Here is a 13,055-nt window from a genome sequence, read left to right as displayed (position 1 = left end):
AATCATATAGCTGGGGACCCCCTGGAACCCCCCCAAGGACCTGAATCACTGGTCTATGATGATAGCCTCCTGTAATGTGTCTATGCTGATAGTGCATGGTCCATATAATATATTGCTTCCCTTGTGGTTAGATTGCCATCCTGTGGAATAACATTTAACTGATTGATATTCTGATGTTTAATAAATGAGATTTATGAAATGATGATGTCAAAATTGTGCCATCTTTTGCACTATATTGTAAAAGATAATATATAAAAAGAAAAATACACCACAATGTTCCATGTCATCAAAATACACACATGATGCCCCCCTTCTTCTTCCCTTTCTCTTTTGGAAATAACACAACGATGGAGCTTGCACAAAAATGAATTTCACCCACTGTTTTAAACCTGTAAACCTGTCAGACAGAAACACTTGGAATTCAGTTGGCAGTTGTGAAAGGTGAGACAGGTCGTCTGGGGTGTGAATGGAACTCTGCTGGTCGGGCACAAAGGCTGAGAGGAGAGGAGACAGAAGGAGCAGAGGAGAGGTCACGTTAGGGTCATCAATGCTGTCGGGCAGAAACCTGTGTTTTTTCGTAAATGAATGCCCTACATCCTCGTACAAGTGTAATAACTTTGGTAGGGTTTGTCAATTGAATATTCCACTATGATCAAACCATTCTCTGATCCAAACTGGGCCTCTATTTTTGCTGATGCATATGAACACAACTCCACAAGCATATGGAGGAGCATCAGCCAAAGAGAAGGAAGGAGCCTGACCCCAGAGGTCAAATGCCTTTTTTACACACACCAATGCAGACCCCTTTCCCCCACACACGCACGCACGCACGCACGCACGCACGCACGCACGCACGCACGCACGCACGCACACACACACACGTGCGGATGTGGAAATAATGCCACAATTTGCAGGCTCTCACTGTGACAGTTAGCTGTCACAGTGAGAGCTCCGCTTCCAACCAAATGGCCTGCAACCTATGACCTTGAAGATCATCGATCCTAAAGCACTCCTCAAAGATGGGAGGCAGAGTTTGTTTCATACGTTCATAGTTATTATCCATATCAAAAGTGGTTATTATGTGTCCTACTGTCTAAGCTTGCTGTTTGTCAACATTCACGTATGATTAAGTATAACTGTTTATCATATTTTCACCTATGCATTAGGGTACAGGGATTATTATTATTAATTATTCATTACATTTCCAATACTCTTTCTAAATAGGAACCAGATGTGTGACACTAAGTTACTGTGGGAGAATAGATCTGCTATTTAACCATTTTTGAAACATTTCGAAAGCAGAAGTGGTGAAGTCTGTCTATGGGTTTTTATAAATCATCAAGGATATATATATATATTTTTTAAATTGGATAAGAATGTATTCTTCTTCCTGCTCCTTTTCGCCATGGGTGTATGTGATTTAATGAATTGTGTGAACTGTAATACACGGGTGCATGTCGGCTTTCCGACATGTCGCCTTTCCGACGGTTACTAACCCTATACCTAACCCTAACCCTAACCCTAACCGCACGCGGAAGCCACTAGTCGGAGTGGTGGGATGTCGGAGTGGAAGGCAGTTCCCGTAATACACTACCATATGCGAAACAAAATAAAATGAAATGAAATAAATATTACCACATAAAAAGTACAAAAAATACATTGATCCATCGTAAGGTTATTTTTTTCCATTTCCTGAAGTGTTAGACATACAAGGTTTTTGAACACAAATAGACTTGTGTTTAGTTCAAACTGAAGCAAGTCTGGTCTCACCGGCTCGATGCTGTGGTCTGTGATGTTCACTAGCTGGTTCCCAGAAGGGCTCACGGCCCATGCAGACATCAACCCAGAACAGGAGCTCTGACACAGAGAAGAAACCCAGGTTCTGGACCTGCTGCAGGGAGATCAGGGATCAGCATCAACACATGGTTCTTTTCAACTACAAAGGTTCAACTACAAAACCTTCCATAACCTGAAACTTTCCAAAACCTGTGAAATCCTGTGATGTTTTCTTGTTTTGTTTATGTTTCCATTACAACCAGAACCACGCCTGAGGGAGGAAGACCACAAAAAAACAAAAAACAAAAATAATACATGAATGTCGACCATCTGAAAAGTATGTTAATTTATGCACTCAATACTTGGTCTGTGTTACTTTTGAATGTCTTCATCAATGGGGCGTGGCATGGAGGTGATGAATAGCATGTGTGAATATAAATCAATCAATCAAACCCCCATAACTCTTAGAATGTACAAAGGGAAGCAAATAGACCTGTACAGGTCCATTTGGTTCCATTTGTTCACATTTGGTTCCATTTGTACACAGGGATCCCCCTCAAGGAACCCTGAGGGTCCCTGTGCTCCATTTTGAGCCATATTGTAATGCAAGGAATTATCAACCGTAACTGGGTTTATTTGTGTGAATGAAAACACCCGTTAAATTTCACCTTCAAATGAACCGCTAATCCTTGAGGTTCACTATTGTTTTGACATTTGACATTCACGTACAATTTGATCATTTCCCTCAAATACATTTTTGTTTATTGGGTTCTCTTTGTCTACTTTAGAACTATTTGTGAAGAAATATAGAATAGGTTCACAAACTTTGAAACACCACTGTACGTTTTAGACGTAAACAGTGGTCATCTCCAGTATGCATTCCAAACTGGGGGTCCTTGAAATTTAAACGTTTCATAAGCTGTCTATTTTCAGAGATTAGTTTTCCTCCGAGGTGGAAAGACTGGTGATTCGAGGTTAAGAGATTAGAGCAGTGGTTCTCAAAGTGGGGTCCAGGGGTCCTTGAGGGGGTTCCAGGTGGTCCCCAGCAAAATGAGTTAATGTTGCATTACAATCTGTGTAATCACTTACCCTATCAGCTATTTGAAAAACAAAAAGCTGATCTGCAAGCTCACAAAAGCTTGATGATGGATTGTGAGCTTGTAGATCTGCTATTTTCAGAGACTTTAACAAGTATACACAAATCTTGTATGGGGGTCCCTGGCTCAACATCTTTTCAGATGGGGGTCCATGGTGAAATACATAATAATTTGGGGGTCCTTACATGAAAAAGTTTAAGAACCACTGGATTAGACAAAATAATCGTTTTTGAACTGTGGACCCCTCCACCACAACAAGCACTTGGAATTGTAGGAGTTGAGGCATTACATTTAGTTTGACGTGGTTCCACAGATAAATAGCCGATCTACAAGCTCACAACGACTTGTAGATCAGCTGTTTTCAAACATTTTTCTTTTTTCTTATATTATTTTACAATTTGGCCAATGTTTGACCAGTTTTTATAGTAGTACTTTTGATGCAGAAATGGTCTTTTTTTCTTTTTAAATAAAAGTCATTTTCCTGACATTTTCACTTCGCTGTCATCTGGGGACCCCCGGGCCCTGGGGGTCCACACACCACAGGTTGAGAACCACAGGATCAGAGAACCAGTGCAGGAAAGCACTAGCCTGGTAAACCCTCCCTCCAGAAATCTAGCCTGGTAAACCCTCCCTCCAGAAATCTAATTTGCATTTGATTTCAGAAATCAAATGGAAATGAGATTTCCGGAGGGAGGGTTTACCAGGCTAGGAAAGCACTGCTCCACGGGAGACATTGTGCAGGCAGATGCTCCCACACACACTCCCCAGTCTCTTGAACAAAAGTTTGACCGTTTGGACACAGTCCAAGGACAAACACAGGCTGATGTAGCGAAATAAAAAATAGAATCTGTGGTGTTGACTGTAGCTGACAAAATGTAAGCTGATTGTAGCTGACAAATGTAAGGGACAGGGTCAATTTGGTTCCCAACTATAATTTACAACTTAGGCATTTAGCAGACGCTCCTTATCAAGACTGACTTACAGTAAGCAAGGTAAACACATTCAAATGCAGAGAGACAGTGTAGTGCCTCAGTAATAACAAAAATAACTAGGATCAGAAATCCTTGTTTAATTTATGGATTCCAGTGTTTAAGTCTAGCGGAATTTAAACTCTCAAAAGATCAGCAATACCTTGACTCAGATACAATATTAAATGATAATAGAAAGATTTATTTACAGCGCTTTAACAGTCACACAACATACACACACATACATCCTACACTAGCAAAGCACACAGATAGACTGACTGACTTGCTCTTCCCTGACTGTCAGCTCATAATTGGCTAAAGGAAAACAACAATATATTTGATCTTTTAGTGCATCTCCCCTGCACAGCCATAAATAAAGGGGCCACTGACTTGCTGGCAGCTGTGACCTGCCGACCTGAAGCCTTATCTGACATTTTCACTTCACTGTCATCTGGGGACCCCCGGGCCCTGGGGGTCCACACACCACAGGTTGAGAACCACAGGATCAGAGAACCAGTGCAGGAAAGCACTAGCCTGGTAAACCCTCCCTCCAGAAATCTAGCCTGGTAAACCCTCCCTCCAGAAATCTAATTTGCATTTGATTTCAGAAATCAAATGGAAATGAGATTTCCGGAGGGAGGGTTTACCAGGCTAGGAAAGCACTGCTCCACGGGAGACATTGTGCAGACACGCGCACAGAGCACGCACGCTCATCCATGGTCCAATCACGGTCACCGTGAACGGTCATTGTCTTAACCTACCCCCCCCTACCCCCCCCCCACTCTTTCATTTTCCTCTTTTGTATATATATTTTTTCTCTCTTCATACCAGTAACCTGAAAGCTGATTGTATGACATTCTGTATAGTAGTGTGTATATCTGTCTGTCTCATCATGATTTGTGTGCATGGGGTTCTCATCTTAAACAAGCTGCGTGCTTAACTGAGTCTTCCAGTTTAGTAGACCTTGTATTGTGAATTTTGTACTTCCATGTACTGTGATTCTCATGTCTTACTAAATAAAAGTACATCAATCAATCAATCAAACTGCCCTTCAATCAGTGTTGCCATGTCCGCTTATTATAAGCGACTTTGGGCTTATTTTTCTGTAAAGTTACTTGTAAATATTGGCAGTTGCGGGTTGCAGTTTTTTGGGCTTTGTTTCTTAAGTGTAGTTGCTTATTTGGGCTTGTTTCTAAAGTGTAGTTGCTTAGTTGGGATTGTTTCCTAATGATGTTTATGTATGTGGTTCTCAAACATTTTCATGACAAGGACCCCCATATTAATATGTACTTGTCCACAGACCCAATCAGATTTTTTTTTGTGCCAGGGATTTGTGTTCAAATGTTTCAAAAATGTTCCAAAATTACCTATTTTTACCTATGTTTATTTTTTCAATAGCAGATCTACAAGCTCAAAGCGCGCTGCAATGCGACACTTGTAAATCGGCTATTTTCAAATGGCCATGTCGCTGCTTTTGGGCGTGTTTTCATATACTTGGTTGCTTATTTATTTCCAAAACCTGGCAACGCTGCCTTCAATCTAGCCACCGGTGTATTTAAACCAAACACAGCATCAGTTCAGCTACAAGCTTCTAGAACCAGAGTCTAATAGTCTGTATTTAAACACAGCAACACTGAGGCTTCAGTTAACAGCATCCAGCTTCTTGAAAGGAAGGAAAGAAGTCCTTCAAGTCTAAATAAATAAACGACTTAATCATTAACGAGAAATGGATCGTAAGCAAAATAAGCTAAATGACAAATGAAACGTTTCGCTGCCTATCATAACATTTTCTGTATCCAGTGGTGTAAAGTAACGAAGTACGTACTCAAGTAGGCTACTGTACTTAAAGGGGAAATCCACCCATTTTCAATATTTAACTATGTCATTAATATAGCATAAAGGAGTTGTGTGGAAATAATAAAAAATTTAAAAAAAAATTAACATTGCAAAAAAATTAACATTGCAAATTACACTGTGATGACTCATCATGGTGTAATTTGCAATGTTAATTTTTTTGCAATGTTAAATTTTTTTGCAATGTTAATTTTTTTTTAAATTTTTTCTTATTTCCACACAACTCCTTTATGCTATATTAATGACATAGTTAAATATTGAAAATGGGTGGATTTCCCCTTTAAGTACAGTACAATTTTGAGGTATTTTTACTCAATACTTTTACGTTCTACTACATCTCAGAGGCAAATATTGTACTTTTACTCCACTACAATTATTTGAAAACTTTAGTTACTAGTCACTATAGAAGGTTTAGATTTGTATTACATTAACCACTTAAGCTCTCTATATATTTTGTCTATTTTCAAAAGATTTGTATACATTTTGTAAACTATAAATGGGACATTCTGCATACTACTGAGTACTTTTACTTTTGGTAATTTAAGTATATTTCAATGCCAATACTTTTGTACTTTTACTCAAGTAGATTTTGAATATCAGACTTTTACTTGTAACGGAGTATATCTACATTGTGTGGTCTTGATACTTTTACTTAAGTAAAACATTTGAGTACTTTTTACACAAATTAACCATTTCAGTGTTCTACCAGTGAATCACCACACACACACAAATGGCCTCTTACAGGTCTGTCACTCTTGAGTGTACACTCAGAGTTTGCACACTCCAGAGTTATGAGGGTCCTTGAAATTAAAAGGTTTGAGAACCACTGGTCTACATGTTCTGCTTGTCTGGCAAAGTGCAGAAGTCTTATTTGTATATTTTTAGGTGTACTCTTACCTGTACCTACCTTGTGTTTTGTGCTCGCTTGACCCCTGCATTTCTCCATGGGGATCAATAAGTCTATCTAACGATGCCATATCACTTCCAGAAAGAAGAAACCTGCATCTAGCAGCAGAATGTCAGAAATGCCTTTGCGGGTGGCTGATCCAAGCAGACAGAGCATACAAGCCACACCCCAGAGGTGGGTTTGAGTTAATTCAGTTCAGAGTGTACTTTTAAACTCCACTGGGCCTGAAAATATTTCTATTTGTCTTTTTGTGCATAAGCTGTCCCATACCTGAGGGAATTCTAACAATGTTACTGCCGTTATGAGTACAGGGTGGCGCAGTGGTAAAGTCCCTGCCCACCATCACAGAGGTTGTGGGTTAGAATCCACCGTGGTGCATTGTATGCAACAGCAGTGACAACACACAAATGTGTGTGGGGAGGAATTAATTGGCATAACGAGTAAATTGGGGAGAAAAAAACAATGTTAGTGCCTACATCACAGTGAAGTTGCTCAATACAAAAAGCTTTTGTATTTGCCATCACAATCAGCACTAAGCAGGCTGTTTAAGCTGGAAAGTATACTAGGATGCCACTACATATTAACTTCTTGAATTTGATGTGCCTTTTTAAAACTGAGTATAGAAATCATTTGTTATTAAAGTGTTGTTAATTTTGATGTCTTTTGAAGCCTTTGAAATAGACAGCATCTTTTTAGATTTATAGGAGATGGGGCAACATAATTTACTCTGCTCCCATTTAGGTATTCTTTTTTTGCTAAGAAATCCCTGATCACATTTATGTGATGTACGTACTTGCGTACATGTTTAATTGTTACCATTGTTCATCAGTTATGGTTTAATGTGTTTGCAGTAAAAGTGTGCGCGTGTGTTTGGTCGTGTGCATATCTGCTTACACAGCGTGTACATCCAGTGGTGAGAAGTAACATGAGGACATTTTGAAGTGCTTTAACTTTGCTTGAGTATTCAACTTCTACTACACTACATCTCAGAGGCAAATATTGTACTTTATTACACAATATTGTAATTATTTAACTGCTTTAGTTACATTATTGTATTGGACAGTATGTATATTATTAAAGGTTGGGTAAGTGATATTCTTTGTTAAAATAAGTGTCAAATAGCTCAATATTCTGATAGTAATCATTGCAAAGTGTTTGTTCAGTAACAGGAGTCTCCTCGTCTCTCCAGCTTTTTAGAAAACAGAAAATGCATTTTCACGTTGGGATACCAACTTTATCCAATCAGGAGAGAGAACTCACAAGATAAACAAGTGCAATTGGAAGTGATGGCACAAAGAAATGAGCAGACAAAATTCAAACTCGAACAAAATTGAAGCTGATAAATGGGTTCTCTCTCCTGATTGGCTGAAATTGGCCACCCACCTGATTTTTTGTTTGTTTATTAAAGAGCTGGAGAGATGGAGAAAACCCTGTTACTGAACAAACACTTTATAGCAATGATTATTATCACAATATAGAGATTTAACCTTTTAACAAAACACCTTTTTTGTTTTAACCACAAAATATCAATCACCCAACCTTTAATACAGTACAGATAAATAATGTTTTAATGTATTATTACAGGTTAAGCTACCCAGCAGCACATAACATTAACCTTTACCAGCTGCAACATTAAAGTGATTAACCCATTAATGCCTTACTAATTACAATCCAATAATAAGATTGTAAATTCTATTAGCTATTCTGCATGTTGAGAATGTTTACGTGTGATGCTAATACTTATGTACTTTTACTGAAGTAAAATTTGGAATGCAGGACTTTTACTTGTAACGGAGTATTTCTACATTGTGGTATTACTACCTTTACTTAGATAAATATCAGATACTTTTACTTCTATACTTCCTCCACCACTAACTGATACATTGTAAGGTATTTGTGGTGTGCTTGGCTGTGTCTACCTCTGGATTAAGAATGTATCTTAACAGTAACCCCTGTCAGACATTCCAGTGGTGGGGTATGGCTGTGGGAATGACAGGTGTGGAGGCTGTGGCTCTGTGCTGGATATCTCCTCAGCACAACTACCTCACACTGGCACCTCATTCACTAGGCAAAGAAACACACCTTTATGGAAAGTTTAGGGTATTTATTGAATACATAGAATGTAAAGGAGGGAAGTGAAAGGGGTTCCGGGGAGGGTCGCCGACCCTGGAGTCTTTGGGGAGGAGGTCGTTAGCGTAGTCAGCACAGTACACGTGGACGGCCGATGGCGTAGTCAGCACGGCACTCATGGACCGATACCCCCAGCAGGAACCTGAGAAGTGGGAGAGAGAGAAGGAGGGAGAGAGACGGGGAGGGATATAGAAGGAGAAAAGGGAGTGGTGGAAAGCACAACCTGTGGAGGTGAAAAGGGGTGGTGGAGGGATGCTGAAAACGTTATGAGCTTGAGTACGGATGTACGAAAGCGAATAAGGGGCTTCTGGGTAGTTCTGACAAGGTATAAATAGTGCCAGGTAGATTGGTAAGGGGGCGGAGTAAAGGTGTGTATCCCCGCCTCCTGAACATCTGTTGTTCCAACGCCATTTCACTAGGCAAAGAAACACACCTTTATGGAAAGTTTAGGGTATTTATTGAATACATAGAATGTAAAGGAGGGAAGTGAAAGGGGTTCCGGGGAGGGTCGCCGACCCTGGAGTCTTTGGGGAGGAGGTCGTTAGCGTAGTCAGCACAGTACACGTGGACGGCCGATGGCGTAGTCAGCACGGCACTCATGGACCGATACCCCCCAAAAGAGACAAAGAGAGCAACTACTAAACTAAGGAATTAGCCCCATAAAAACACGGCAAACTGGTCTAGAACGGGGAAGAAAATCGGAATGATCGAGGCTAACTGATGAGAAACTGAGGTGTGAAGGAGTGGGAAAGGAGGATGGAAAGAAAGTAGCCGTTGTTGCTGTGTGGCAGGGCTAGAAAAGAAGGAGAGTTGGAAACTCAGAGGCAGGAGCCTGTTGGAGTGGAACAGAGGTAGCCGTCTTTGCCGTGTGGCAGGGCTAGAATGGGGAGGGTGAGAGAAAGGAGGGAGATGAGATGGAGGGTGAAGGTCGAGAGGATTGGGGGAGAGGGCGGCGAGAAGATGGAGGAGAGAGGGGAGGGAGAGGATGGAGCGCGCTGCAATAGCGCTGTGGGGGGAGCGCTAGGGGCGAGCGCACGGTGGAGAGCGCTGTAGTGGAGGGAGCGCTGTGGATAGAGCTAACGATGTTCGTAGCTAAAGGTGTTAGTAGCACCGGGCAGCAATGTCTGTGGACTGGCAATGTCTGTTAGTAGCGCCAAGCAGCCATCTCTGTGGAGGAAACAATGTTAGTTAGGAACATTGTGGTGATAGCTGTGGCGGCTAACCACGGGAGCGATATTGGTAGTATGTCGGGTATGAAAGCTAGCAAGCTCGTGAATGGAGCGAGCAGCAATGATAGGAAGGAGACGATGTTAGTTCGGTAGGAACGTTGTAATAATAGCAGTAGCAGTTGTAATAATAGCAGTAGCAGCTGTTGCCACGTGAGCAATGTTGGTAGTAAGTATAGTAAGAAGCTAGCAAGGGAGCATGATGCTAGCATAGCTCATGAATGGAGGGAACAGCAGTGTTAGGAAGAAACACGTGTTACAGTAGTTCGGTAGGAACTTGTAGTGATGGCTATAGCAGCTGTGGGAGCAATTTTGGTAGTTAAGAAGCTAGCATGGGAGCATGATGCTAGCGTAGCTCATGAATGGAAGGAGCAGTAGAAAAGGGGGGGGGGTGGATGGGGGGAGGGGTTATTGAGGGGAGGACAGGAAAGGACAGGGGGGGGAGAGTGAGGCGATGCCACCGCTGGTTGTGGCAACAGGGTTCGATTGGGTGGCATGCTCGAAAGTGAAAGCGGGGGAGGGGGGGCGGGGGGTGCGCTGGTGCCAGGTGTGGCCACGGCAGTGCTTGGGTGGTAGGAGAAAAGGAAGGAGACTGAGGTGGATGTAGGGATGGGTGGGGTGGGGGGGATGAAAGTGCGGCCTGCGGTACAAGGGATGATAAGATAGACATTAGGGGTGGGTAGCAGGCACAGGGTTAAAGATTGGAAATGTATTGGAAGAGTAGTAGTTGGAAAGGAGATATGTGGGCTGGTGGAGGCAGTGTTCTTCTGGGCAGGCAGTCCTGAAGCCTCCGGAGCGGCGGGTGACGTCATCCGGAATCGCCGCGGTAGCTTCAGTGGTGCGTGACGTCATCGGACCGCGACTGGCGCGACGAAGGCCCCGGTGTTGTTGTGGTGCCGGCTGTTGTAGTTAGCGTTGTGGCTGTAGCTAGTAGCTACTAGCTAACAGCTGGAGGAGCCGTGGTGGCACAGACCGGGGGAGCCGCGAAGCGAGCGTTAGCGGTGACGGTGGCGTTGCTGGCCGTCGGGGACGCCGAGCTGCTCGGTGGTGGCCTCCTTGCGGTTCGGCCCCGCTCCCGTTCCCAGAAGTCGGGCGATGTTGTGTGGGTGCGTGGGACCGACCTGAAAGATGTCGCGGTTGACCGGATGGTGGGATGATGGTAGAACGACGTGAAGTTGAGGTGTCTGGAGAAAGCAGAAAGCGGAGGCGCTGGGAGAAATGGAACGGCGGGGAGTAATAGAACGGCGGGACTTGGACTGGCTGTAAGAGGTAAGGTGCTCTTGCTGCTCATCATGCTGAAAACGTTATGAGCTTGAGTACGGATGTACGAAAGCGAATAAGGGGCTTCTGGGTAGTTCTGACAAGGTATAAATAGCGCCAGGTAGATTGGTAAGGGGGCGGAGTAAAGGTGTGTATCCCCGCCTCCTGAACATCTGTTGTTCCAACGCCATTTCAAGGTATGCATCTGTGTGCCTATGACATTTTCATGTCAAGGACCACCACATTAATATGTGTTTGGCCTAGGACCCCTGTTAAAGATTTGTGTTGTTAAAAATGAGCGTACATTGTTTTTCTTCTTTTTTTTTTGACCTGGTGTTTTTGTCTTCTCCTCAGTGTGAATCAGGCTACAGGGCAGAAGAGGCAGTGGAAATGCTGAAAACCTTCTATAAACAGGTGAATCCAAATGGTAAATAACTTTGCTATAATCTCTCCTCTCCTCTCCTCTCCTCTCCTCTCCTCTCCTCTCCTCTGGTCATGTGCATATCTCCTCTCCTCTCCTCTGCTCTGCTCTGCTCTGCTCTGCTCTCCTCTCCTCTCCTCTCCTCTCCTCTCCTCTGCTCTGCTCTGCTCTGCTCTGCTCTGCTCTGCTCTGCTCTGCTCTGCTCTGCTCTGCTCTCCTCTCCTCTCCTCTCCTCTCCTCTGGTCATGTGCATATCTCCTCTCCTCTCCTCTCCTCACGATATTCTCTCTGTGTTACAGCCCCCAAACCAGAAACCAGGAAAGACTGAAGACACGCTGGGATTACTGTATCATACATTTTTGGCATGTTTTTTTTAAAAATATTTTTATAAAAATATGTTTTATTTAGTGTGTGAGCAATGAGCATTTTCTGTCTATTCTGGGCTGTAATGCTGGCCTCTTGCATCAGGCTCTATCTTTGGTAAGCCTTGAGTCTAGAGCAAAACTTCTCAATTTTATTGGATTTATCTTTATCTTGGAGCGATTGTTATGGTTTTAAATCGTGATGTTCATCTGCTACAACTGACTTCTAATGCTCTCTGTAATTGCAAGGTTTTCTCTTTGTAGTTGGTGAAATGCACTCATCTTTCTGTAGTCATAAATAAATAATTGTATAAAAAAGTATAAGACAGTATGTCTAATAATAATAATAAAAGACAGAGTGTCTGTCTGTCTGTCTGTCTGTCTGTCTGTCTGTCTGTCTGTCCATCTCTCTGTCCTTCTCTGCAGTTTAAAGGTTTCACTTCATGTAAGACTTGTTTTGAACAACAATAATGTAAAAAATAAAGGTTAATTTCATTCTTTTAATTTCAGGTTACACTTTAATCAGAATTTGATTTGATAATTTGATTACATACACAATAAAGTTTACTTGAATATAACAATACAAGAGTTGAATAAAACCTTTTTATAAAATAAAATAATAAAATTGTAAGCTGAAAACGATTACAGTGTAGGTGTATGTAGTTCGAGAGACTAAGCATTTGTGAGTCAGAGTAAGAGGATAAGATACATTCACACACATTTAGGCTGATTCAAGCCAAGGCAAACAATAAAATGTGCTAGAAAATATAATTTTGTAGCACATCTTATACACAGTGAACAAATCACAACATACATAATTTACAAATTGAAATCATTCCTGAATCATGCACCGAGTGCTGTGCTATGAGCTTGTAGATCTGCTATTTTTTTTGTATTGTGAAAATTTGTGCAAATCTTATATAGGCCTATACATTTTTAACTCAAATATTTGCTTCTGGGGGGTCCCTGGAACAAAATATTTTGAGATGGGGGGGGGGGGTCTAATACCTATCATTTTGGGGGTCATTGACATGAACAAAGTTTGAGAACTACT

At 42.0% G+C, this 13,055-nt stretch overlaps 1 long non-coding RNA gene across 1 annotated transcript; it reads left to right on the top strand.

Annotated features, from left to right (window-relative positions):
• The first annotated feature begins 8,738 nt into the window (after positions 1–8,738).
• On the top strand, positions 8,739–12,379 carry LOC308081127. The gene is made up of 3 exons (XR_013932799.1): positions 8,739–11,227; positions 11,573–11,645; positions 11,939–12,379. It is a non-coding gene; the product is annotated as an uncharacterized lncRNA (long non-coding RNA).
• The last annotated feature ends 676 nt before the right edge of the window (positions 12,380–13,055 follow it).

Source organism: Gymnoscopelus braueri (genome assembly GCF_963280865.1).
Source record: "Gymnoscopelus braueri genome assembly, contig: SCAFFOLD_73, whole genome shotgun sequence".
Lineage (NCBI taxonomy): Eukaryota > Metazoa > Chordata > Actinopteri > Myctophiformes > Myctophidae > Gymnoscopelus > Gymnoscopelus braueri.
This window is presented reverse-complemented; position numbering and strand designations above follow the sequence as displayed.